Here is a 27,209-nt window from a genome sequence, read left to right on the forward strand (position 1 = left end):
AGCTCAGTCTGACTCGTTTACTGAAAACATGAGTACACACATATTTGCTGCACAAACATGAGGACCTGGGTTCAATCCCAGGACCAGCATGGTGGCTCTTGCCTGTAATCCCTGTGTTGGAGAAGCAGAGATGAGAGGATTTCTGGGGCTTTCTGGCTAACTGATACAGACAAATCAGTGAGCTCCAGGTTCAGTAAGAACTTGTCTCAAAAAAATAAAGTGGAGCGTGATGGAGAAAGATACTCGACATTGATCCCTAGTCTGTCTCTAATTCACACACACACACACACACACACACACACACACACACCAAGTGTTCACAAACACACACACACACAATCCATGAGGCTTAATTGGAGGAAGTTAACTTAGGGGTGTACAGGCAAAGTGACAATTGAGACCCCATCCCTTTCTTCCTCTCTTTTGCTTCCTGCCGGCCAGGAGGTGAGCACTTCCTCAACGATGCACGATCCACCAAGATGTACTGCTCTGCCGCAGGCCCAACAGCAAAAGAGCCAAGTGACCACAGACCAAGACCTCTGAAACAATGAGCCAAATGAAGCTGTTCCACCTTCGGAGTTGGCTCTGCCAGGCATCTTGCCACGATCGCAGAAGACTGGCTCACACACCCTCCATGACCCCTGTCTGCCTTCGTTGATTGCCGAACCACAGAAGGTTTGAGGCCTGGAAAATACACCTCAGGGTTCTGCCTTCTCTGTGCAGTGGGTACTGTGGACGGTGCTACCCCACTGGGCACACCGGGATGTATAATTCTTCTTTCAATAACTCTGAATTTTCTGAATGACTCTAAGTGGAACCAGACTTAGCCTCTGCAAATACAGAATTTATTATCTGTAAGGCATCTGGGGCAAGAGGTCCTGCTCTGATCTCTTTTAAAAACTGTCACCTTGGAGTTGAAGCAGGAGCTCAGTGGTTACCGTCAGCTGCTCTTGCAGAGGACCTGGGCTTGGTTCGCAGCACCCACATGATGGCACACAAGTAACTGTGACTCCAGTTTTGGAGGTTCTAACATCCTCCCCTGGCCTCCACAGGCATATGGTACACATTTAGACACACAGGCAAAACACTAATACATGCTTTAAAAACTTCCACCTTTCAGCTCCTCTGTGGGAAACTCACTGGGCTGTGTAGGATCCTTGGGAGCGACAAAGATAATCCTGAAGAATTCTTCTCTCAGTCGCGCCTACGTGCTGTTTAGAACACCTGTGTACAATAAACCCTGTGGAACAAGTACCCAGGCCAGCAACCTGCCATAGGATCCCCAGGGCAGATACACTGATTCAGAATCTGTGCTTAACAAGATGACGGAGGAGCACGTGTTCCTCTGGAAGGACATACCCACAAGAGCCTTCCAAAAGGGAGTTGGGTAGAAGTGAGAGGAGGGGAGAGCCTTCAGCTCAGCGTGCGGCTCTCACATGTGGAAAGAAGAGAAGAAAGGGCCAAATGAGAAAGAGGGACTGTCCATCGTAGTACAGTTCAACATAGGTTCAAATAGACGGTTACCCCTAGTATCTGTACCCCTGTGGAGGGTCAGTACCAGAGCACCGTTACATAACAGATCTGCACCTAGATAAAAGGGTATGGTTGGCTAAGGGTAGAGCTGACCCTAGAGCACCTGCCTAGTGCACATAAGGCCCAGGCTTCCATCCCCAGCGCTGCAAAAATCGTAAGTAAAGAAAATAAAGTTGTAATGCTTGCACAGAATCTACACACGTCCTACCCTACACTTTAACACTTTCTAAATGACTTGCAATACCCAATACACGTTAAATACTGTGTAAGCAGCTGTGAAGCTGTATCGCTTAGAGAATAATGTCAAGAAAACTTATCTGTGTATTCTCAATACACGTGTTTGTTTGTTTGTTTGTTTTCTCCTGAAAGTGTTTTATTTTTCCACGGCTAAAGCCATGGTTACGAACAGAAGGCCACCCATTGCGATCATTGCTGTGAGGTATTCTGCCTGTGTTCCTCTCTTACCCATCTTTCTTTATGCTAGATTCCCTTGAGTACTTTGTTTTAAATATTATTTTTTCTGTTAATTATATATATGTACATATGTATGTATGCATATAGGCATGCATGTATGTATGTATGTGGGGGCAAGGGTATGTGCATGGGAGTGCAGGTGCCCACCTGGTATCCAGAAAAGGGCCTTGGATCCCTTGAACCCGGAATTATAGCTGCCTGCTGTGGATACCGGGTACTGAACTCAGGTCCTCTGTAAGAACAGTACGCACTCCTAACCTCTGACCCATCACTCCAGCACCTCAGGCCTTTTCCTTTCACGCTATAAGCCTTGAAACAGGTGTAATACATAATTTGCTTTAAAATTCAAATAAGTCCACTTAATTGATTGCATGTGGTTATCTCTTCACAAGATATAGTCTCCATCATTGGACATTTGGACCACTTCTTTACCAAACCAAAACTTTCACGACCAATTTTACCACTGAAATAGCAGGGATAATTTCCAAGCACACTCTGAAACAACAGATAGACCCTATCTGCCTTTGATAGAATTTTATGTTCTCCACTTAGTGAAGAAAAAACTTCCCAGCATTTGGTGCTCACAGAAAGGAATAAAAAGATGTGGGTTTTTTTTTTTTTTCACACTTCAGGCATCAGATGCTAAGTTTTAAAATACCCTGCATGGTGTGAACTTAGCTTTCAACATCAAGCGCAGCTTTTCCAAGTCTGAAACCAAGCAGTTAAGAAATAAAGATGTTAGGCAGCGAAACGCACACGTGTGGAGCATCGAATTGTTAAAATGACACACATGTGAGGGAGAACAGCCGTTCACACTCAGATCGTCAGCTGGAGGTCCTCCCATGAATCAACCGCAGCCTCCAGAGGGCATGGATGCACAACAGTGTGCACACACACACACAGTGTTTTACAAAACACACCAGCCGAAGCACAGTTCGTCTTTTGTCCTCGAGTGTAGTCCCACACATATGTGCGTTTGACATCTTCATCAGAGAAAGCCACACAGAAGCCTGAGGAAGCTGTTCTTTCTCCTCTTTCCTTTCCAGTTTGTGTGTGTGCAGATGCATGTGTATGTGCTGCACTGGCTGTTGCTGCTCAGGCACCATCCAGTTTGGGTGTGTTTTGTTTTGTTTTGTTTTGTTTTGTTTTGTTTTGTTTTGTTTTGTTTTGTTTTGAGACGGGATCTCTCACTGCCTAGCTGCCCAGCAAACCAGGTGTATGCCCATCTTCACCACCCTAACACTGGGATTGGGATTACAAGTCAGTGCTACCATGCCCTGCTTTCTTTTAAAAAAAATTAATTTATTCCTTGGCAATTTAATACTTATATGCAATGTACCTTGATAATATCCACCCCATCTCTCCCCGGAACCATACAACGTAGCCCATCCTTCTTCCTATTGTCTTTTCTTTTACAACCACGAAGTCCAATCAGTGCCACCTGCACCAGCAGGGGCAAACCTGGAGCTGTCCCAAACAAAATGATTCTCTCTCCTCCAGATGCCATCAGCTTCCAATAGCTTCTTCGTAGGTGTGCTGCCGTCATGAGCCCCACCTCTTCCGTGATGGGGTTCATGAGTGCCATGGTCATGTTGGGTCCAGAAGACAGCATCTCAAGGTACCCTCCCCATCCTCCAGCTCCCACATTCTTCCCACCCTCTCTTTTGTGGTGTTGCAAGGGATCTTATAGATGCTCCATTTAGGGCTGGGTACGTAACAGTCATTTAATCTCAGCACTTCGGCCAGTTATGAGTCACTCTCTTGAATGTTGACCACGACATCTCCTACCAAGGTTGAGAAAATCAATTATCAATGAATATAAGTCTAAGTGTGTAGCAGGAATCTTAAAAGGTCTTATTAATTAAATCAAACCTAAGGCCAGTTATTGGGGTGAATGCTGGAAGATCAGAGAAGCAGAACAAGCCACAGCACCTCACCTCGCCAGTTTCTCAGCTGATTCTGTTTCCTCAGACTGGAAGCCTCTGAGTCCTCATCCAGAATGAATCTCAGCTGAACTGCTGCTCCAAAGCCTGAAAGCTTAACCAGCTAAAAGCTTCTAGTTTCTGATCTTCACGCCTTATATACCTTTTTCTGCTATCTGCCATCACTCCCTGGGATTAAAGGCTCACTTTCTGGGATTAAAGGTGTGAGTCACCATGCTTGGCTGTATCCTTGAACACACAGAGATCTAGGTAGATCTCTGCCTCTGGAATGCTAGGATTAAAGGCGTGTGCTACCACTGCCTATCCTCTATGTTTAATATTGTAGCTGTTCTGTCTCTGACCGCAGATAAGTTTATTAGCATGCACAATATTTCGGGGAACACGATACCACCACATAAGTGTTTAGAAGGCAGCTTGACAACATATCTGTTTAGCAGAACAACAGTAGTAGGCTCCCCTACTAAGACCTTTGACCTCCCAGCCAGGCTTTGGATCAGACTTACAACACCAGACATGAATTCCCTCCTGTGGAGCAGGCCTCAGATCTAATCAGAAAGCAGTTGGTTTATCACATGCTTTTTTCTCTTGCTGTGATAAAAAAAAAAAATAGCATGACCCAGAAACTTATAGAAGAAAGATTTGCTTTTGCCCTACAGGTCCATAATGGCCGCGGTGACATGGCAGCCAGTGACAGAAACCATGTCAGGAGCAAGAAACGGAGAGCTCACAGTCTGAACCGCAAGTGAGAAGCAGAGAGGGCTACCCAGAAGGTGGCAGAGTTTCTTAATCTCAAAGTCTTGCCCTAGTGATGGACATCCTCCAACCAGTCTATACCACCTAAGCCTTTCCGGTCAGTACCACCTAAGCCTCCCCAGACAGCACCACCTAAGCCTCCCCAAACGGCACCACCGCCAGCTGGGGATCAAGTGTCCAAATGCCCAGGACTATGAGGGACACTTCTCATTAAAGCCATCGCAGTGGGTTGCCCCCATCACAGCCATGCCACTGCTGCACTTTCTCGAGTTCATTTTGTCTGGTAGGTCAGTACTGCAACATGCAGGCTCCACTGCTGGATAAAGCCACTGGTGGCTTCTCCAGATGTGAACTGCAAAGCTTTGGGCACTAGGAAAGCCAGCCATGAGGGAAGTAATCTCCAGGCCGGTTCCAGTTTGGGTTCTCCATGTCCTATCATTAGTGTGTGCTGTATCTTCAACAACGGAGTCTTACTCTGGTTTACGGTGGGCAATGAAGAGCAATGCAATAGCCTGTGTTGTTTGGGGGGCATCTGACGCCTTTCTGATCAAACTCACAAGGGGTTTCCCCTACCCGGCACTGAGAGTTTTCATTTAACAGCTTAGGTGTTTTGAGGAAAGCATTGCCCCCTGCCCTCAATACAAAGTACGTCCATTCAACCTCCTTTTTAAGTTACTATTATCTTTAAATATTTTTAATGTATTGATTTTATGTGTGTCGGTGTTTTCTCTGCATGGATGTCTGTGTATAACACGAATGTTTGGTGCCCACAAGGCCGGAAGAGAGCATCCGATCTCCTGGCACTACAGTGACAGACGGTTGTCAGTCACCACGTGGATGCTGGGAACTGAACCCAGATCCTTTGGAAGAGCAGCCAGGGCTTTTAAATGATGAACTCTCTTTCTGACCCTAATTGTTATTTTTTTAATGGGTTTACAAAGTAGTGAGTTGCCATCAGCTTTTTCCTACAACCTTCGTTAGATAAATTACAATGAATAATAAATAATAAACCCTTCCTCACTTAAGTTGTTTCACACCAGATACTTTCTCACTAAAATGTCTGCATACGTGGGGGGCGGCGTGTGTGTGTGTGTGTGTGTGTGTGTGTGTGTGTGTGTGTGTGTGTGTGTGTGTATTCCAGAGATAACCATGTAGAAATTGACTACTACTGTCTCTTTACATACTTAATAATCATGCATCCCATCCCTCAGAACGTCTACAAGAATGTAATTGTCACAAAGAAACAATAAAAGCTTAATGTAATGGATATGCTAATTACCCTAATTTGCTCAACCTCCAGCCTTAGCATGAATCAAAATGTCACATCTTTCCTCACAGATAAATATGGTCATTATGATCATTTTCTAAAAGGCCATGACAAATTTTTCTCTTGTGCTTTAAGATTCTTAAGCCTCCCAGGCATTATAGAGTATTTCTCTATGACTGAAATACTCGGCATCTTTTTGTTTCTTACAATTCTTTTTTAATATAGTTTTATTAATTCTTTGAGAATTACATAAATGTATACAATTTTTTTTTTTTTTTGGTTTTTCGAGACAGGGTTTCTTTGTGTAGCTTTGCAACTTTCCTAGAACTCACTTGGTAGCCCAGGCTGGCCTCGAACTCACAGAGATCTGCCTGGCTCTGCCTCCCGAGTGCTGGGATTAAAGACGTGCGCCATGCCCCCTTCCTTCCAGATCTACACCCTGCTTCCCATCCCCACCCCTTCCCAACTCTCTGTCCTCTACTGTTTGCTTTGTTTTATAAGCTATCCAGTCCAATTTGTGCCACCCATGTCTACAAGGGTGTAGGGCAATCCTATATGGCTGACCTACCAGAGACCACGCCCCCTAAACAACAGACTCTTTTTTTCTTCAGAAACCATCAGCTGCAATAGCTCCTCATCTATGGGTGGGTGTAGCTAGAGTTTTCCTGCCTGGCCCATAGTCAGGACAAATCTCTGTCACCCGTCAGTCCTGCAGCCTCTCAGACCCAACCAAGTAAACACAGAGACTTATATTGCTTACAAACTGTATGGCCGTGGCAGGCTTCTTGCTAACTGTTCTTACAGCTTAAATTAATTCATTTCTATAAATCTATACCTTGCCACATGGCTCGTGGCTTACCGGCATCTTCACATGCTGCTAGTCATCGTGGCGGCTGGCAGTGTCTCTCTGACTCAGTCTTCCACTTCCCAACTTTATTCTCCTCCTTGTCCCGCCTACACTTCCTGCCTAGCCAATGGCCAATCAGTGTTTTATTTATTGACTAATCAGCAACACATTTGCCATACAGAACATCCCACAGCAGGTGGGGTCTCCTGACCCCCTCTTGTTTCTATGCTGGAATGTTGACTGGTTTGGTCTTGTGCACATCTTACACAGGTAGCCACAGCTACTTTGAGTTTATGAGAGCGATAGTTCTATCATGTCAAGAAGACACCGTTCCGCTCTGATTCTCCCTGACCTCTGGCTCTTATGGACTCTTCTGCAGTGGTCCGTGAGCCTTAAGGGGCAGGGAATCTGGTATAGCTATACCATATGTGGTTGAGCACTCCATAGTCACGTATCCTCTGCCCTGTGACCAGTTGTGAGTTTCTGTGGTAACTGATGTTCACCACACAATGAACATCTCTGAGGAGGTCTGAGAGCGAGCGGCACCAACCTAAGAATGCCCAACATCTCAGTTGGCAATGCCACACCTACAAATCCAGCCAGGAGAGGAAGTCCAAATATCGTTCCCAAAATTCTGTTTTAATATCTTATTTATTATTTCGTGTTTGTGCTTTTGCTTTATTAAGTTATGTTGTTCAGTTTACTTTCTTTTTCTTTTTCACAGGTGCAGGTTTCTGGTGATAAAATTGGGACCACAGGCAAGTGCCCTCCCCCTAAGTCACATCCCCAGCCTTACTTACCCGTGTCTTATTTGTTCTGTGCGTATAGCCAATGAACAAAAGGGACGGCTACTTAAATCTTATTCTAGCTGCTCAGTTCCCTTTTACTCTTAAAACTGATCAATGTGTATGTCCAACTGAGTTAAGGGAGTTTTATTTTATAGAATTCTTTCCTGCTGTCTCTGCATACTACAGCCAGTCCATAAGGAAAGTTGAACAGAAAGCTGGAATTCCCTAAATGTTTTCTATTTAAATATGGCATTGGGGTTGGTAGAAATTAAGTGACCTTGGCATGTCAGTGTAATAAGGATTTCTTCTCCATGTCTGAGGCATGTTCTGTGGGACGTCCTGCTACCAACTCTCAGAGGACCCCTCCTTTCAGGACCCTGAGATGAGATGCTACCGTAAGACCTGGAAGATGCACAGTGTCCACCAATTCCTGGAGGTTGGCATGGGACCCTGAAAAGGGCATGACCCATCCTTTGTGTAACGGGAGGCTGTGCACTGTTCCCCTACTAGAAAATCCTCTTGCCTAACTGTGGAGGCTGTAGACAGACAAATGATCAGGGAGATGTCAATGCATCACTATGATCAATAGCTTTTTTAAAAAAAAATAGGACCTCAATTGGGGAAATAGGGTTACACCAAACTGTGACGTTTCTGCAGAGTAAAGCTACAGCATAGGAGAAGTGTTTGCCAACTATTCATCTGACAAAGGACTAACATCTAGACTGTGTTGGGGGTGGAAGTGTATACATCATGTATGGAAGTATAAAAATTTAACAGCAAAAGATAACTCATTTTATGGTTTGAACACAAAATGTCCTCATAGACTCGTGTTCAAATCTAGATCCCTAGCTGGTGATGCTACCTGGGGAGAATCTAGAACACTAAGGAGGTTAGCCAGAGGAAGCAGATCACTAGCGGCAGGTCCATGGGTGTGTCTTGTCCCCATTCCCTCCCCTCTCTCTTTTTCTTCTCTGCCTGAGAGCAGGTCCATAATGAATCTTATTCCTGCCTCTTCTCTCCTTTCCCCTCCCCTTCCCTTCTCTCTTCTTCTCCTTCCCCCCTACCCCCACATCTCTCCTCCTCTCTACTTTCAAAAAGGGTAAATAATCTGAGTAGGCATGTGCTGGATGGTCTTATGTCAACTTGACACAAGCCAGAGTCATCTGAGAGGAAGGAATTTCCATTAAGAAAATTTCTCCATAAGAACAGGCTGTAGGCAAGTCTGTAGAGCATTTTCTTACTTAGTGATGGATGGATGGATGGATGGGTAGTGCCACTCCTGGACTAATGGTCCTGGGTTCTACAAGAAAGCAGACTGAGCAAGCCATGATGAGCAAGCCAGTAAGCAGCACCCCTCTATGGCCTCTTCATCAGCTCCTGCCTCCAGGTTCCTGCCCTGTTTCAGTTCCAGTCCTGACTTCCTTCAATGATGAACAGTGATGTGGGCTTGTAAGCCAAAGTAACCCTTTCCTCCCCAAGTTCCTTTGGTCATGGTGTTTCATCACAGCAATAGTAACCCTAACTAAAACAAGACACTTTTCATTAAATAAATAAATAAATAAATAAATAAATAGATGGTCAACAAGTACATGAAAATTTCTCGATCTTATTAACCATTAGAGAGATGCAAATCAAAACTCAGCAACATATCATCTCACCCCAGATAGAACGGCTATTTCATATTAAATAAATAACAAGTGCTCTTGGGGAGATGAGTAAAAGGGAACTCTTGGACTCTGTTGGTGGGAATATAAATAAGTGCCACCATTAGGAAAAACAGCACGTGGCTTTTATGAACATTACAAATTAATCTACATGACCCAGCTGCCCTCCTCCTAGTTCAATATCCAAATGAAATGACATCAGCACTCCAGAGGATTCCTGCAGGCTCAGTGACTGTGGCAGTATTCACAAGGCTGAGACAGGGAAGGACCCCAGGTTGCTTGGGAGTGGGTGGGCATGTAAAAACACATGGAATTACTGGGAAGGTGCCTCAGTTGGTAGACCGCTTGCCCCACACACATGAGGCCTTGAGATTCATCTCCAGCACTGCATAAAATGACTAAGTGTGGTGGCACCCACCTGTATCCTCAGCCCTTGGGAGGTGGAGGCAGGAGGACCAGAAGCTCAAGGTCAGCCGTGGCCTCACGAGAGTTTGAGGCCAGCCTGGGCTATATCCAGCTCAAAAGTGGGCAGGGACTAAAAATGTGCATATGTCCATAGTGGAGTATTAGCCAGAAAGAAGAATGAAACCCTAGCATGTGGACCCAATAGGTGGAAGCGTTGGACATCGTGTGAAATAAATGAAGCTGTGCACAGGAAGAGATGTGCCATGTGTTCTCTCTTTAATGTCAAAGTTGAAAAAAGAAAAGTTGGTTGGAGTACAGAACAGAGATTATTACAGAAAGGAAAAGAGTTAGGGAGGGGAGGGGAGGGAGAAGGGGGCCTGGGTTCAACTGGTGCTCAGCAGATATGTAACTGAAGCAACCACTGAGTGGTACTTGGATAAACAACGCATGCTCACACACACACACACACACACACACACAGAGAGAGAGAGAGAGAGAGAGAGAGAGAGAGAGAGAGAGAGAGAGAGAAACCTTAAATCCAGTTTCTATTCTAGGGAAGAAGAGTGCCTAAGCTGCTTTTACGTGGTGGGATTACACACACTACGGGTTCTTTCCTCAGAGCCCCAAAGTGGAAACCACAGTTTCTACAAAATGGGGACCTCTAACCCCATCCACACAAACATGCATCCCAAGCTGGGGCTCCCTACTGGTCCCCTTTTTATTTGAGCTGGTTTCACTCAAAAGACAAAACACCCCAGCCTGAAGGGCTTCACCCTCCTGAAAACAGTTAACATCTGAATGAAGCTGGCTGGCTTAGCAGAAGGGTCGCAGACATTTTATGTCCCGGACTCTTTGCCCCGGTATTTAACCCCTAAAACATAAGTAGATGAAAGACAGCTCATGAGAATTGCGTTCCCTAAACTAAATGCTGTCAGTAAAATTTTTTATTTTCCCTTTTCAATAGCAAATGTTATAAGACATTTCACATCCTTTGTGTCCCCGTTGGATGAAATTACCCTGGAAACAAGCATTAGTGTGTAAAATGAAGATCCAGGGGTTATTAGTGGGCTGCTACAGCTGTACGCGGAACGAACCCAGGAGCAATGAGGCAGAGACGTGGACGGAGGCGACGCAGCTGGCTCTGACCGGGGTCGGAGACAATAAAATTATATGGCCCTCTCCCTTTACTGCCGTTTGGGATTAATGCCGAAAGGCCCATTCCACAATTGACTGTAGAACGGAATGATCGGGCTTATTGGACCTTTCCAGAAGGCATGTCTAGGCCACCTTCTTTCCCATGACTCGGTCAGCAATATTTCCTGAGCACCTCTGGCATACAGAGCACACAACTGAATGCTGCAGGAGAGCAAAGCAAGCTAACGCCACACCTCTGTAAGGGCAGACACAGTCTTCTCTCCAGTTCACAGCTTCCAAGTTCATACAAAGACCTGACTGCACCACACGGTCATGAGGTCCTCAGAAGCATACAGAAGCAGAGACGCACGAAGGACTCTGCATGGCCGCAGCTCTGGAAGCCTCATGGCCTCTGAGAAACGGGCAGGCCCTCAGTTGCTACGCTCCTCTCTCCCCTTCTCTCTCCCTCCCTCTCTCTTTCTCTCTCCTCCCTGTCAGTTTCATACATGAGGATAAAGATGTGATCAGCTTCCAGCCCCTGCCTACCAGCCTGTTACTGTTTCTTCCCTACAGTTAGAGGAAGTCATAAGGATGGGTCATTTATATTGGGATCAGTGTCCCTATAAGAAGAGGTACCACAAAGCTCCTAATGTCCCACCTCTTTCTCTGCCACATCAAAGGAACGTGCTGTCACCATCTGGACTTACAAGAGACACATGCTCTTGTTTACGTCAATAGGACAATGGTATTCCATAAAGACAAACCAAGCTAAACCATCAATTACATGTTTTATCACTTTTCTCCTTCTCTTTCCCCATGCCCTTGGCCTTGAGGAGGGCGGAAGCCAGAACTTAAAAGAAAGCTGTCCCTCCCTGGGGGAGAAGAGAAGCTAAAACCGTAACCAGAACCTCTTCAGAGAGGAAAGCATTCCAAAGACTGGTACATCTGCCTTCCTCACACAGACTGTGTTTGCTGGCAAAGCTGTGGGACCTTCTACTTCCTCAGAGTGAGTTGTACAGGCACCGACTCTAGGTGACTCTGGGCACGGGGGGGGAGGGGGGGGCAATCCCCAGGGAAAAGGACTGTCTTGGTTTCTTTGAACAGACACCATGACCAAAGACACTCACAGACAAAAGCTTTTAGTGGGGGCTTGCAGTTTCAGAGGGTGAGTGCATGAGCACTGTGGTGGGACGTGTAGACGCAGGCAGGCACGGTGCTAGAGCAGCAGCTGATGATAGCTTATGTCTGACCCACAAGCACAAGGCAGAGAGCTAACTGGGAATGGCGCAGGCTTCTGAAACCTCAAACCCGTGACACCCCTCCTCCTCCGAGGCCACACCTCCTCATCCCACCCAAACAGTTACACCAACTGGCAACCAAGTATCCAAACATCTGAGCCTGTGGGGGCCAGTCTCACTCACACCACCACAGGGACAGTGGGGAGAAACAGAGACACATTTTAGCCACATTCTCCAGGTTAAGTGAGTCACGGGCAAACGCTGGGACAGCAACGTGTGGCCAATGTGAAGAGAAGGATGTGGGACAGATTTTCTCTGTGTAGTTTTGCGCCTTTCCTGGATCTCGCTCTGTAGACCAGGCTGGCCTCAAACTCACAGAGATCCGCCTGCCTCTGCCTCCCGAGTGCTGGGATTAAAGGCGTGTGCCACCGCTGCCCAGCTAATAAATACCTTTTTAATGAGCATGGTAACACACACTCACAATCTCAGCACTCTGGAGGTAGAGGCAAGAGGGTCAGAAGTTCAAGGTCAAGGTCATTCTCCAATGCAGAGAGAGTTGGAGGTTAACCTAGGCTTCATGAAGACTTGTCTCCAAACAAATGGATAATATGGAAGACTATCCTGCTCTGCACAGACGACAGAGCGTTTCTGATGAAAAAGCATTGCTGTTCTTAACAAATATGGAATCAACTTCAAGACTGCCCGTTATCTAAATTACCCTAACCTGCCATTAGCTCACTTAATCAGTAACCTAACAGGTAAATGGTGATACGGTTATCCTACATCTGCATGATGCTCTGGAGCAGAAATTAGTGTTTTTCTATACCTGCTCTCATGGAGATCACGTCAGGAACTGTGAACCTAGGATTTCATTGCTCTCCGCTTAGGGAAAGTGAAGTCAAATGGTTGGGAAATTTAGAGCAGGCAAAGACGTCAGCCCTTGACCTCTGGATCAAACCCAGTGTTCCCTCCCGGAGACCAGAACTTGCTCCACAGGGGAAGCTCATGAGTGGGCAAGGAGCAGGGTACCAGAGCCGAGCTCAGCAGCGTTGCTCCTCTCTAAGGAGGCAAGGGGTGCTTGCCCCTAAGAGGGGGAGGGGCAATGCGGCCACTCAGGAGGGGGAAGGACTGCAGTTTGAACTGGGAGCATTAAGCACCTCTTCCCAGTAGGTCCGCAGAGGGCATACCCATGACAGCTGTGGTTTGGATGTCCCCTTCAAACCCATGTTGAAATCCAGTTGTCGTTGTGATAGTGTGGAGATGTGAAGGCTTCAAGAGATGGCTGTTATGAGGGAAGAGCCCTCAAGGATAGATTAGTGCTGTCACAAGGAGGATAAGGACCCCCAGAATGGGTTGCTATGAGTGTGAAGTGTCTCATCTCCTTCCGCTCCATCTTTCCCTAATGCTCATCTGCCTTTCTGTGCTAAGCTAACACGGCGTAAAGGCTTTCGCCATTTCCAGGCTTTCACCTTGGACTTGAGTCCTCCTGAACTGTGAGTGGAATAAACCTCTGTTATTTATTAAGGACTGGCCTGTATCCGGTGCTCCATTATCTCTAGCAACAAAACATGGACTAAGACTAAAGGCTAACTCACTCGGGCCAGCTCTCACCTCAGCCTTCCCCTGAAAGGAATTGCTTACAGGTGTGGAGACTGGATTTTCCGCTGAAGTGAGCTCCCCCGACAGCAGAAGTGACCTTCACGTAAGAACGAGGATTTCCATAACAGCGACTGGGAGATGGTTCAACAGCCAAGAGTCTTACTATGCAAGTAGAAGACCTGAGTTTCGGGCAAGTGGATCTCTGTGAGTTCGAGGCCAACCTGGTCTACAAAGTGAGTTCCAGGACAGCCAGAACTGTTACACAGAGAAACCCTGTCTCAAAAGAAGAAAAAAACTGAGTTCCAGTTCCAGCACTCATGAGAAAACTGGGCACATAGTCATGAGTACCTGTAACCCCAGTATCAACAGGAGATAAACGTATCCCAGGAGCTCAGTAGCCAGCCTAGCAAAACAAAACAAAAAAAAATGTCAGGGTCAATGGGAGACCCTGTCTCAAGTGAAAGAGAAAGTGAAAAGTGATACAGGAAGACACCTGACTCCCTCCTCTGGCCTCCATATGTGGGCATATATACCCATGTACATAGCAACAGAGAGAGAGAGAGAGAAAGAGGGGGGGATGATTTAACCGTTCTCAACGCTCTTGCCCTCACTGGGTGCTGAACTGAAGAGATTACAGGGGTGTGATAACTGCCCCCAGTCAGCTGATATGAAGCAGGAGGATTATCCTCTGTAGAACTGGTCTAAGATCTAATCGGCTAGCCTCTCGGAGGGGACTATCCTCTCGGCAAAATGGAACCAAAACGTGAGAAGAATTTAAGGCTTGGAAAATGAAGAAGATTATAGAGCAAGAAATGTGTTTGTCTGTCCTCTAGGAGCTGAAGCAGACTCTGGATGGGCACCAACTCAGAAACAGGACCCGGTAAAGATGATTCCCCCGGTACAAGATCCACGTGGAGCATCTCCAGCCTTCTGACTTAAAAACTGTGAGTCAATGTGGTTCTCCAAGCTATTCTAGAGGGATTGGGTCCAGCATCCCTTGGGGGTACCAAAACCCTTGGATGCTCAGCTCATTTATATAAAATAAAATTACGTGCATTTTACATAATCTGTATACAGCCTCCACCATACTTTAAATTGTCTAAATGACTTGTGACACCTGGTATGATATAAATGCTGCCTAACGTCATTACAGTGCATAACTTAGGGAGTAACATCAAGAAAAACGTCTTACGCTTGCTTTGGCAGCACATATACTAAAATTGGAACCATACAGAGAATATTGGCACGGCCCCTGTGCGAGGATGGCACGCAAGTTCATGAAGCATTCTGTATTTTTCTGCATCATCAAGGGAATGGCCAGGCTGGGGCGGCTGGTCCACAGGAAGACACGCACCACTGTTGCCTTCACACAGGCTAACTCGGAGGACAAGGGTGCTCTGGCTCAGCTGGTAGACGCTATTAGGACCAATTAAATGACAGATATGATGAGATCCGACACCACTGGGGAGGCAACGTCCTGGGTCCTAAATCTGTGGCTCGAATTACCAAGCTGGAAAAGGCAAAGGCCAAAGAACTCGCCACTAAACTGGGCTAAATGTACACTGCTAAGTTTTCTGTACATAAATGTCGGCAGCAGTAAGTTTGCTGCCTTAATTTTAAATGCCCTTTTTTGTCCTGTCCCAGTTAAGTTGTTTGTGTGAAAAATGTGCAGTTGGGTTCCGGAGGGTGCTGGGGATGAGTTCCCCTGTGGTTTTTCCTGTTTGGAAAACAGTGTCCGGCTTGCCTACGGATACAGAGTAACCATTCCTTGACTCCTGCTGTTAGAGGGGTATATAAGCCCACGTTGGTACGACTAAAGAGAGCTGCTTCCCTGACGAACTGAAACTGGGTGTCTAGAGTGCTGTTTAACCTCGGCGTCCCTCGCCAGATTTCGTGCTCCAGCTGCACGGGCCGCAGCACATAAATATAATTACAAACTTATCTTCCAAAAAAAGAAAAAAGTCTTAACATGCTCAATACAGATGCAATTTTTTTTCAAATATTTTGGACCCAAGGGTTGGCCATCTGAATCTGTAGATGGGCCACCCATAAATGGGGAGGGCTAGTATAAGTAAGCCATTAGAAACCACTAAGTATGTGGCAACCTGTTGCACAGCAATAGAAAATGAACACAACAGCCAACACTCGGAGCTTTGGCGTTCCTTCTTTGCAAAGCAGTTAGTTATAAGTTTGGTGAATTCTATGAATGCCCCCAACCCCACAAAGGGTATATGCTCATCACCGCCATTTTACAGAAAAGGAAACGAGCATCCAGACAGTTCTTAAGCACTTCTTCTAGCTTATAAGTTCTGTAATTTCAAAGGGTTCTGACCTCCATCGGGACCCAGGGTCATTGTCTCAACCCTTTATCATGATAGTCTGAGGGGTATACCACCCCACGATGTCCTCAGTGTTCCTGAACTCCTTTAAGGGTAACAGGGAGGCCAAGGCCGAGGGATACTTTACTCAGCTGCTTGGGCACTCTTGCTGAAGCATCACATCCTGGGTAACCTAACATTTGAACTTAACCTTTCTCAGTACTTGCCAGAGAATGGGTTCCCACTAGCAGTTCATGGAGTGATCCCCAAAAGAGCCACAGACTCCTCAATTCCACCTACACTGCCCCCCCATGCTTCCCTCACCTGCACCAAGGACCCCAGTACCATTTCTTGTCCTGCGTGTCAGGACATACCATTGGCCCCTGGAGTGCCAACTGTCACACCATAATGAGCTCATCACAGCATAAGTCTGAAGGAGAGCAGCATTTAGCAGTTCAAGCAGGGCAAGGGCTAACATTAAACAAATTTCAAGGGTTATTTAAAGTTAATTGAGTTTAATCATATAATAGTTTTATAATTAGTCATGGTGCTATTCTTTCTACGTGGGTGGACCCAAGCTCTGAAGAAAAAGACGACAACCAGAAGGAAAGGGCCCTGGGCAGCCAGGGGGTGAGGGAGACAGGACCAGCGGGAAAGAAACAGGGTGCCGTTGGTGTGCCTACAAGAATGCTCTAGCACCCTGGGGACTCTGGTATCCCAGCAGGTGTTCCTGCGCAATGGACCTGTGCCCTCTGGTCTTTGTCGTCTGTGTTTAGAGTATGTCCAGTCTGTGTACAGAAACTTCTCAGGTGTGGCGGTTTTAGTGAAAAATGTCCCGCCCAGGCTCAGATATTCCAACACTTGCCCCCCAGTCCCCATTGGTGGCACTGTTTTAGGATGTACAACTTCTCTGAAGGAAGTGCATCACTCAGGGTGGGCTTTGGGGGCTTAGATTCTGTTCCACTTCCAGCTCAATCTCTGCTGCCTGAGTTTGGATGGAAATGTGAGTGCTCAGCTTCCTGTCACCATCTGCCATTTGCTGCCATGCCCCACCCCTGCTGTGATGGACTGCACTCTTGTACCTCTAAAACAGTGGTTCTCAACCTTCCTAATGCTGTGGTGACCCCCAACCGTAAAATTATTTTTGTGGCTACTTCATAGCTGTAGTTTGCTGCTGTTGTGAATTGCAGTGTAAATATCTGATATGCAAGATATCTGATATGTGACCCCTATGAAAGGGTCATTCACCCCAAAGGTGTCACAACCCACAGGTTGAGAACCACTCACTGCTCTAGAACCATAAGCCAAAATAAATTATTTCTATAAGATGTAATTCTTAAATCTATTTCTTTTTGTCATGGTACCTTTACCGCAGCAACAGAAAACTAATACTTCAGGAGGGGGATAAAAAAAAAACAACTGTCCCAAACTCTGCAAATGGTATTTCAAGGCCAATGTGAAATCTGTGATGCTACTAGTCCAAAACATTGTCTCAACCCAGTCAATCAACAGGCCAGATCTACTGGGAAGTAACTAATGGTATTTGCCTGTAAGATTCAATCCTGTAAGGAATTTAAGGCAGGTGCCTTTATGGGTTCCATGGTATCGTACCCAAACGGGCTTCAGATTCTAAATTTCATCTACAGGGCACAGAATTTAGCTCGTTGGAAACTCACTGAGGCCCTGAATGAAAGAATTAGATGGACTCAAATGTTCTGTGAAGCTGGACCTCTCAGAGAGCCCGACCATCTGGGTGGGAAGGAAAGAAAGCTTATGACAACATCAGATGTTACATCATATGTATGATTCCCAAAACATCAGAAAATCCTTCCTTAACTTCAGGAGCACAAGCTGGGAAAGGGTGGAGAAGGGGAGCACCTTCCTGAGTGCTCCTATTGGCCATGCACTGTCCTTTTGTTTCTTACAGCCATCTTCTGGGGAATGAGTAGAGGCTCAGGGTGATATAGTGCTGTGCCTAAGGTCTCATATCCAATGTGTGACTCTAGGATCTAAGGGACAGTGCACCATGGGACACTCAGGGAGCACATAGAAAAGGCATAATAGGAACGGGTGGTGGGTTCCTACAAAAACAGCCTCTCCTGGGTAGTTGCCTGGGATCACATCATCAATCATCCCAGGAATTCCTAAGGATTACATGTTGACATGACATATCCAGGGATTACATGACAACACACTTTTCTCTTTCCCTCTCAAGCCCTTCCTTCCCACAGTGGTCAAATTAATCAAGGAAATAACTGAATGAGTCAAAAATACAGAAAACTACACACAAGGAACTTCTCTCAGAAATACAAGGAAAGGACTGTGTGATTCCAACTGATTTTGTTTGTTTGTTCATTTTTTGTTTATTTGGGTTTTTTTGTTTTTGTTGTTTTGTGACACTGAATCTCACTATGTAGCCGTGGCTGGCTGGAGATCAGGTTGGCCTCAAACTCACAGAGATCAACCTGTCTTTACCTCCTGGATACTGAAATTAAACATGTGTACCAACACACCTAGTTTCAACTAGTTCTAAAACATGGATGGTGTTTTACTTAGGGTTTCTCCTGCTGTGAAGAGACACGATGACCAGGGCAACTCTTAGAAAGGAAAACGTTTAATTGAGGTGGCTCACTTACAGTTCAGAGGTTCAATCCATTATCCTCATGGTGGGACATGGTGGTGTGCAGGTGGACATGGTACTGGAGAGGTAGCTGAGAGTCCTATATCTTGCAAGCCAACAGGAAGTAAACTGTTTCACTGGGTAATGCTTAAGCATATGAGATCTCAGCCCGCCTCCACAGTGACACACTTCCTCCAACAGGGCCACACTACTCCAACTATACCTCCCAATAATGCCATTCTCTTTGGAGGCCATTTTCTTTCAAATCACTACATTCCACTCCCTCACCCCCAAAAGCTTGTAGCCCTATCACAATGCAAAATGTTTTCAGTCCAACTTCAAAAGTCCCCATAGTCTGTCACAGTCTCAACAATGTTTAAAAATCCAAAGTTCAAAGTCCCTTCTGAGATTCACACAATCTCTTAACTATAATCCCCTATAAAATCAAAATGAAAAGGCGGATCACAGACTTCCAACATACAATGCCACAGGATATACATTACTGTCCTAAAACATAGGGAAGGGAGCATAGTGAGGAAATACCGGACCAAAGCAAGACTGAAAACCAGCTGGGCAAACTCCAACCTCTGCATCTCCATGTCTGATATCAAAATGCTCTTCAGATCTCCAACTCCATTCAGCTTTGTTGACTGTAACACACTTCTTTCTCTTGGGCTGGTTCCACTCCCTGTTAGCAGCTTTCCTCAGCAGGTATCCCATGGCTCTGGCATCTCCAACATCTTGGGGCCTCCAAGACAATCCAGGCTTCACCTTCACAGCTTCATGCAATGGCCTCCCTAAACCTCCACTCAGAGACAGCTCTGACACATGCCTGGCCTCAGCCATTTTTCTTCGTCTCAGAGGAAGGTTATGTAATGCCTTTCTTCTATCATCGAAGGCAGAACTGCCAAGTTCTGCTGCTTACTGAGACTGGAACACAGCTCCTCATTCAATTACATCTTCAACAGTTTTGTTTCCTTCACTGCCTAAGCTTGGCTCTCCTAAAACTTACTCTGTAGACCAGGCTGGCCTCACACTCAGAGATCTGCCTGCCTCTGCCCTCCAAGTGCTGGGATTAAAGGCGTGCACCACCATACTTGGCCTTAAACTTTTCTTTCATTCCTTTTCCCACTTGGAAACTTGACTGGGTGGGATCTTGCCCTGAGGTCACCACTCCGTTTATTCCATTTCTTAATCTGTTTATGTCTCTGAACACAGGATTTAGCTCCATTCTACTTTCTGGTGCTCCCGATCTCAACTTGCTCCTTTTCATTATAAATATTTACAAGCGTGAACACTAGTAGCCACACGACAGAGTCTATTCTAGGCTGTTTTGAGATTTCCTCTGCCGATGGAATTAATCCAAATTTCTTCACTTTAACCTCAGGCAGACTCTTCGGACTAGGGCAAAAAGCAGCTACTTTTTCCACCAAAATATCACATATTTTGTGATCTCCAGGCCACATATTAATAATCTTCTCTGAAGCCCCTTCATCCAGACACCCGCAGTTCAACAAATCACGCTCAGCACCACTGTCTTCCATGCTCTACTCGGATGGCCCATTTAAGCAGCACTTAAAGCATTCAACTGCTTTTCTAACCCATAGTCCTAAGGTCCATATTCTTTCAAACAAAAGTACTATCAGGCCTGTCATAGCAGCACCCCAGTCCCTGGTACCAACTTCACAGACAGTGACACTTCCAACAACAGGGCGACTAGGTAGGTAGAATTCTGATTTGACAACTCAACAATGTCTCAAAGGACTGAACTCCATAGCATTTTATTGTTTTGTTTTGTCTCTGAGACATGGTTTCATGTACCCCAGTCTGGCCTCAGACTTGCTACGTTGCCCGGGATGACCTTGACCTCCTGGTTTTCTGCTTCTTCCTTCCCAGTGCTGGGGTTACAGACGCACTCTTCCAGGGCCTTGCCACACTTGGCTTCCGCAGTGCTGGGGATGGAAAATGGGGCTTTGTGCATGCTGAGAAAACACTACCTATGGAGCTACATTCAGCCCTCAAGAGGCCACCGTCTTGACTTCTTTAGCTCAGGTTCCCCTGGAGGTCCAAAGACAGCCACCAACAGCAGCCTTCCCTGAAACAGATGGGCAGCCGCATCAAGGTAGGAAGAATGGAAGTGTTTCGATTGGGTTGAGGTGAGTCACACACTTACCCAGGACTTGGCTCAAGCACAGGGAACTGTTAGGTGCATGCTTTCCCAAGTGCTCAGGGGCCGGTGACTCCAGAAGCCACTGTAATGCCTATGATAGTGGTTTTTCTCCACCGAACACCAAGCCGGACCCCAAGTGGACACAGAAAGAAGCTGGCATGTACTGTGTGGCACCTCTTGCCAGAAAGAGATTCATTTCATCAGGGGAACTTTCATATGCCTGTCCAGACAAAGCCAGCCTCCTCCGTGCGCTGCCCTTCACCAGCCATGAGCACTTGGAGGATGTTTCTGAATGTTCTGTTCTGAGCACTGCTTAAAGACTGATGAGGTCAAGGCCACGGTCCCCAGGACCTCCTCACAACCTTCATCTTCCAGGCCTCAGAGTCCTCCTGTGGCAGCGCCCCCGCCTCTCCTTGTCCCTGCCTCCCTGCTTGTCCCATGGCCGTTGAGGGGCCGAGAGGACGAGCGAAGCTTAGCTTTTCATCATTTGCAGGCAGCCTTTGCCCAGGCTTGGTGTGCAGGAGCACTGTTGGGACTTGGGGTGCCTCTGGCTCCAGTGCAGAGAGCCCTGGTACCTCACGAAACACTCGCAGACCAGGAGAAGCGACGGTCAACTCCACAGGATTTCTGCATTCAAGGCCACCTTTCCTGTAGGTTAGTATTATTGATCACCCACACCTTCAGGCCTGACAGGTAATCAATAGACCCTCTGACCCAAATATGTGACTTGGCCCGTCGGGGCTCTAAAAACAAGAAGCGAACATGGCAAGTCTGGCTCGTGGTTTTCATACACGAGAATTACATTTTTTTTTTATTCCCCAGAGCTGTAAAGCCGTTTCTCCTCGAATTACCCTAGCCATCTCAGCAGCGTGTAATCAGAGAGTCTTTTTTCACTTTTTCCTGCTCAATAGTTCTGCAACCAATCCCAAGCTATTACAAGCAAGTGACAGGGCCCAACTGTGGAGAAATCTATTCGTGCCCCCAAAAGAGTTAGGATTCTATCTCACTGTATCTTCAGGAGAGGGCCATTAACCTTCTTGGTGAGAGCTGTGAGGAGAGATGGCTGGGTGAGGGTGGCGGGGATTTGAAGGGTCAGGGGAACAGGAGCCGCTGGTTCAGCATCTGCCAGGGATGAGGGAGGGATGTGGAAGCCATTGACATGACCACCTTCAGAAACAGAAAGCTAATTATAATGGCATTGACCTTCAGGCTGTGGCTTTAGTGGAATGTTAGGGTATAGGATGTTTAGAAAGAAATAGATGATGAATGCCTCTCCATCTGTCTCCATTAAAACTCAGCAACCTGACTAAACCAGGAGCTACCTCCTTAGTATGGATATGCTTCTCTAAATAGGTATATATTTATCTGTGTGTATGTAAGTATAGATGTGTGTGTGTGTGTGTGTGTGTGTGTGTGTGTGTGTGTGAATTATAGCATCTCTCTGTGTGTGTGAATTATAGCATCTGTGTGTGTGTGTGTGTGTGTGTGTGTGTGTGTGTGTTTGTGTGTGTGGTATATGCATGTGTATGTGGTATAGTGTGTGCTTATATGTGTGCATGCTGTGTGTGTAGAGGAAGAGAGAAATCCCAAAGTATCGTGAGTATTGAAAGAATGAATCAGAACAGTTTGCATCTAAACCCTAGTGCCCTACAAAACCCAACACCAAACAGATTTCTCAAGAAAGCCAAGTGTGTGAGTTAATTTATGAATGAATGAATGATGAATGAATTTATAAGCTATGGAATGAATGAAAACGTGGTATGCAACCAAACACAGATCATCAGCATGTTACTATCCCCGAGGATTATGCTCCGAATAAGAGTCCTCTTCCTTCATCCCTCTCCTATGAATCTGCAAAGCAGACTTGGTACAGTTAAAAGAAAAACCTGGAAGCTGCCCAGAGTTGGGTTCCAATCTTGGTTCTGGTGGCAAAGTGAGTTTATGAAAACTACGTTACCTGTTTTGTCTTTCTGCTTTATAATATGAAAAATGAGAATAAAATACAGTCTAGTTTATAGTGTTAAAGTCATAGTAAGAGAAAAGGCTTACTTAGGGCTGGATACGTAGCTGGTACTCTGCAAGGTGTAGCTATTGCTAATACTAGCCAAGCCATATGACAGAATGTCGTGGGTAAAGCTGGAACAAGCCAGAAAGGATTTACTTAATAAGTCATGCCAAGATCGTTCTGAGCTAGCAGATGCTGGCTTCTCCTTCCTTCTTCCCAAGCTGGAAATAAGTAAATTCCAACCTTCCAGGCAGCCGACTGTGGAAATTCCCTCCGAAGAATGTGAAATGATAGAACAGAAAATGAAAAGACCTTGCCTCTGTGCAAGCGAAGTTATGATTAATGACTAAGTTTCCAAAAAATGCCAACACCACCTATCAGGACATCCGGGTTGTACTGCAGTAACCAACTATTCCAAAAATCTCTGTGAGTTAAAAATCATAACACAGCCTAGGCCCGATGGCACAGAGCTATCTGTAGTCCTCAGTACTCAGAAAGATGAGGCAGGAGGATCAAGGCCTGCCTTAGCAACTTAGTGAGACCCTGTGTCCATAATATATACCCTTTACACATCATCTAGGGGTCTCTGCTCAGAGATCTGGTTCTAACAATGACTGTCTTAAGTGTTGCTGAACATCCAGCATCTAGAACAGGCTCTGGGGGGTTTCACACTCACAGTTAAATGTGCCCAGTGTGTGGGTGGCTTGGTCCATGCATAGTCTTTGGCCTGAGCTGGTCAATTAAACAGCAAACCACAAGAGGACCAAGGAGTGCAATGCCACTGTACAACCAGAGAGAAGGCAAGAATTCCTACTAGATGGCACTAATGATCACTGCTGTGACTATTTGTCTCATCGTTGTGACAAGCACACCTGCCAAAAGCAAGTTAAGGACAAAGGGCTTATGTCGGCTCACAGTTCCAGGGTACGGTCCACCACAGCCAGGAAATAACTGTAGCAGAAGGTTGAGGAGACTAGTCACCTTGTGCCTACAATCGGGAGCAGGGAGTGATGGCTCCTTGGAGGGTCCCTGGAAAGCTGCAGGCCACACGAGAAGACTGAGGAAGCTGGATCCTGATGTCAGTGAAGGAGATGCTCTCACCATCAGGGAGCAAATGTAAGAGTGAAGAATAGGCCTGCATCTCCCTTGGACCTCTGTTATCTGGGCCACTGCCAGAAGGTTCTACCCACTCTGGGAAAGGCTTCCCTGTCAATCAGTTAATCTTTCCAGAAAGTAACTCACAGCCCCATCCAGAGGGGTGTCTTTCAGTTGAGCCCAATCCAATCAAATTAACAAAGAGATTAACTGGCTCAATCACCAAATACCATAAACCAAGGAGACTGATGGTGGGCTCTTTGCAAACCAGTTCTACCCATGAGAAGAACAGGGAGCTGAGGAATCACCCTGTCCTCCAAACTTCTAACAGCTCAAAACAAGATGGGGCATTGCCGAGCACAGTCTGGAGTTGCCTTTAGGAAAGCATGAAGCATCTCAGACTTCCCTACTACTCACGTGGAAGTCACCCGTGTCCCTATCATAATTGATCCTCCAGATCCACATGTTCCAAATCCAAAGTTTCCACCAACCACAGCCTGAGACCATTCTGAGTAGGTGGGGAATGCTGCTTGTACTGAACGTACACTGACCTTTATTTCTTGATATTATTCCCTGAACGATATAGTATAACAACTATTTACAGAGCGTTTATATCCATTAAGTATTACGAGTCACCTAGCGATGGTTTAAAGCAAACAGCATAGGTGTGGGCAAGTTACATACAAATTCTACATCTTATAAAAGGGACTCAAACATCCATAAACTTGGCATCCAGCCCCCTGTAGCCTCTGAGGGACCATTACAACCGGGCAACCACATCATGCCACGATACTGCCTGTGTTAGGCAAGAATGGGCTGGAACCCCTTGAAAATGTAGATTCTTGGAGAGACGCGAGAAAGGACTTCTTTCCCTAATTTTGAAATTTAAAAATGTCCAAGGCCGCAGAATCCCTCCGGGCACGTTCCCCTGCCAGGAGTGGCTGTATACTGGCTGGCTTTGTCAGCCTTAGAGAAGTCAGGACAAGACCTCATTGTCCGGGTCAAGTTCATTAGGGAGTTAATTAGTGCCTTGGTTGCGGGATCTGTATATAACACCCATCCTCTGAGGCCCTAATAAACTTAACTGAGGACCCCTTTCCTCACCAGCTATAAAGTTCATTGATCCCTAAGATGTCTTTAGGCTCTACGGCTCACACCCCTGTGGTTACTGGATTTTCAAAGGGAAACCTAAGCAAGTCACAAACCCCGTGGCAGCACAGGTGTGGTGCTGAAGAGCAAGGTTCAGGACAGTGTGACGGCCAGCAGGCTGGGACAGTCAAAGGACTTGGATAACACAGAAAAAAAAGCTGTGGTGCCTTCACACAGCCCAAATGCAGGGAAGGAGCTTAGCAGAGGTCAGGCATAAGCAGGCTTATACCTTAGGGGATCTCCGTGTGACTGGCTCTCCAGAATTCAGTGAGGAGGTGTGGTAGAAAAATCTGGAGAGAGCTGACTCACCAGGGGAGACCTTGCCTAGGAGGAGGTGTGAATGGGGGGTGGGTTGGGGGGGGGAAAGGCTGGGGGGGTGGGAGGAGGGAGGACAGGGGAATCTGTGGTTGATATGTAAAATGAATAGAAAAATCTCTTAATAAAAAGAAAAAAAGGAAAAAGAAAAATCTGGAGAGAAAGTCCAGAATGGATACTCTTGCCAGAGTCCTGGGAGAGGTCACGTGTCTGACTCTGAGTGTGAAATGACGGAGAAGGGAAAGCAGCAGAGACTTGTGATTTGAGGTACAGACAAGCGACTGATGAGGACACAGAGGATTCTGGGAACAAATGCAGGGCAAAAGGATGAGGGACCAGAGGGCGTGTCCAGCAGGGTGAGTCACCCGGGCAGACCAGAAGACATGCTGTTCTCTGAGGAGTAGGAGAATGCTTGGCCAGATGAGCAGGTGTCTTAAAGGCTGGGGGGACCGTGCGCAATAGGCACAGAGGGTCACTCTAAGTTCCAGACGGATACAACAGGATGGAGTGACTTATGCTGGCAGCTTGTCTGTTGACACTGGGGTGAGCCAACAGGGAAAGGCCTGTGGACTAAGTCCCCTGAACGTCAGGACGGCAGCATTTACAGTGGGGAGGAATCATTTTTCAAAATGTCCACAAGGGCTTCAACACATCTCCCGCGACTCTTTCCTAATGTGGCAGCTGGCTCCTAAAGAACTGGATGAAGAGACAATACGGAATCTGGTAGTAAAAGCTGGGTCTTCAGAAGCCTTGCCCCACATCTGGGGAAGCCAGCTGTCCTATCCTAAGAACATGACAACATATGGAGAGACTCGGTGGTGAAAAACTGAGGTCTCCTACCCATAACTCGAGAAGAACAGAGACATTGTACCAACAGCCGTGGAGTGCCATCTCAGAAGGGGATCCTCAAGGCCCAGTGAAGCTTCTGGATAACTACATTACTAGCCATTGGGGTACCCTGAACCAGAACCACCCAGTGAAGATGCTTCCAAATTCCTGAACCCTCAAAAGATCTGCGGCCTAATGAACCACCATTTCCAGCTAATATGTGTCGGCCGAACTCGTCACGTAGCAACAAGAAGTAACAAAATAAGATAATCAGGAAGTAACTGGGAGTTGACGGATCAAATGGAAGGAGGAAGGAGGCCTTCAGACAATCCTTGACAAAGTTCAGGACAGACGCATGAGGGGCTGGACCAGGATGATGGGAACAGAAAGGAGGTCGCCCATGTCTGACAAAAGACTGGATGTTTGGAGAGCCTGGAGATTTGTTGACCATAAGGTATGGTGAGACATCTCAATGGAGAAGGGCACTTGCCACCAAGCTCTGCCACCTAATGTGAAAGGGCACTTGTCCCCGAGCTCCACTCCCCAAGTTTGATCCCCTAGGATCCATAAGGCAAAAGGAAAGGACTGACCCACACAAGTTGTCTTCAGGCCACTATACAAACACTGCACCATGACTCATACCTGCACACACACACACACACACACACACACACACACACACACACACACACCCCTACACACACCTACACGATTTTAAAAAGGAAGTTAGGAAAATTACCCCAGGGTTGGAGCCTGCGTTATGAAGAGGAAATGGACACTATGCTCTGCAGGTCCATCACTGGCCATCATGAACCCCATCACTGTCCCAAATGTCAGTCTGGGTACCTGGAACAGTTTTTCCTTTTAAACAACACGATTTCTTAAGAGCATGGTCTCCTAATTTCAATTATCATGATAGCCAAAGCATGTTTTTGAGACACGAAGTTTCCATTTTGATATTCTGGGGTTTTTTCAACACTTGTAATTACCCCCTGGGTATCTGAGGAACTTGAAACAGGCATGACATTTTTTCAACGGTCACATGAGCAGATAAAATCCTCTCC

At 46.3% G+C, this 27,209-nt stretch overlaps 1 non-coding gene across 1 annotated transcript; it reads left to right on the forward strand.

The window, feature by feature from the left end:
• The first annotated feature begins 14,839 nt into the window (after nucleotides 1-14,839).
• On the forward strand, nucleotides 14,840-14,942 carry LOC128095746 (U6 spliceosomal RNA). The gene has a single exon (XR_008213358.1). It is a non-coding gene; the product is annotated as a U6 spliceosomal RNA (small nuclear RNA).
• Nucleotides 14,943-27,209: the final 12,267 nt, after the last annotated feature.

This window comes from Peromyscus californicus, unplaced genomic scaffold, assembly GCF_007827085.1.
Source record: "Peromyscus californicus insignis strain IS unplaced genomic scaffold, ASM782708v3 Scaffold_4__1_contigs__length_199733344, whole genome shotgun sequence".
In the NCBI taxonomy this organism is placed as follows: domain Eukaryota; kingdom Metazoa; phylum Chordata; class Mammalia; order Rodentia; family Cricetidae; genus Peromyscus; species Peromyscus californicus.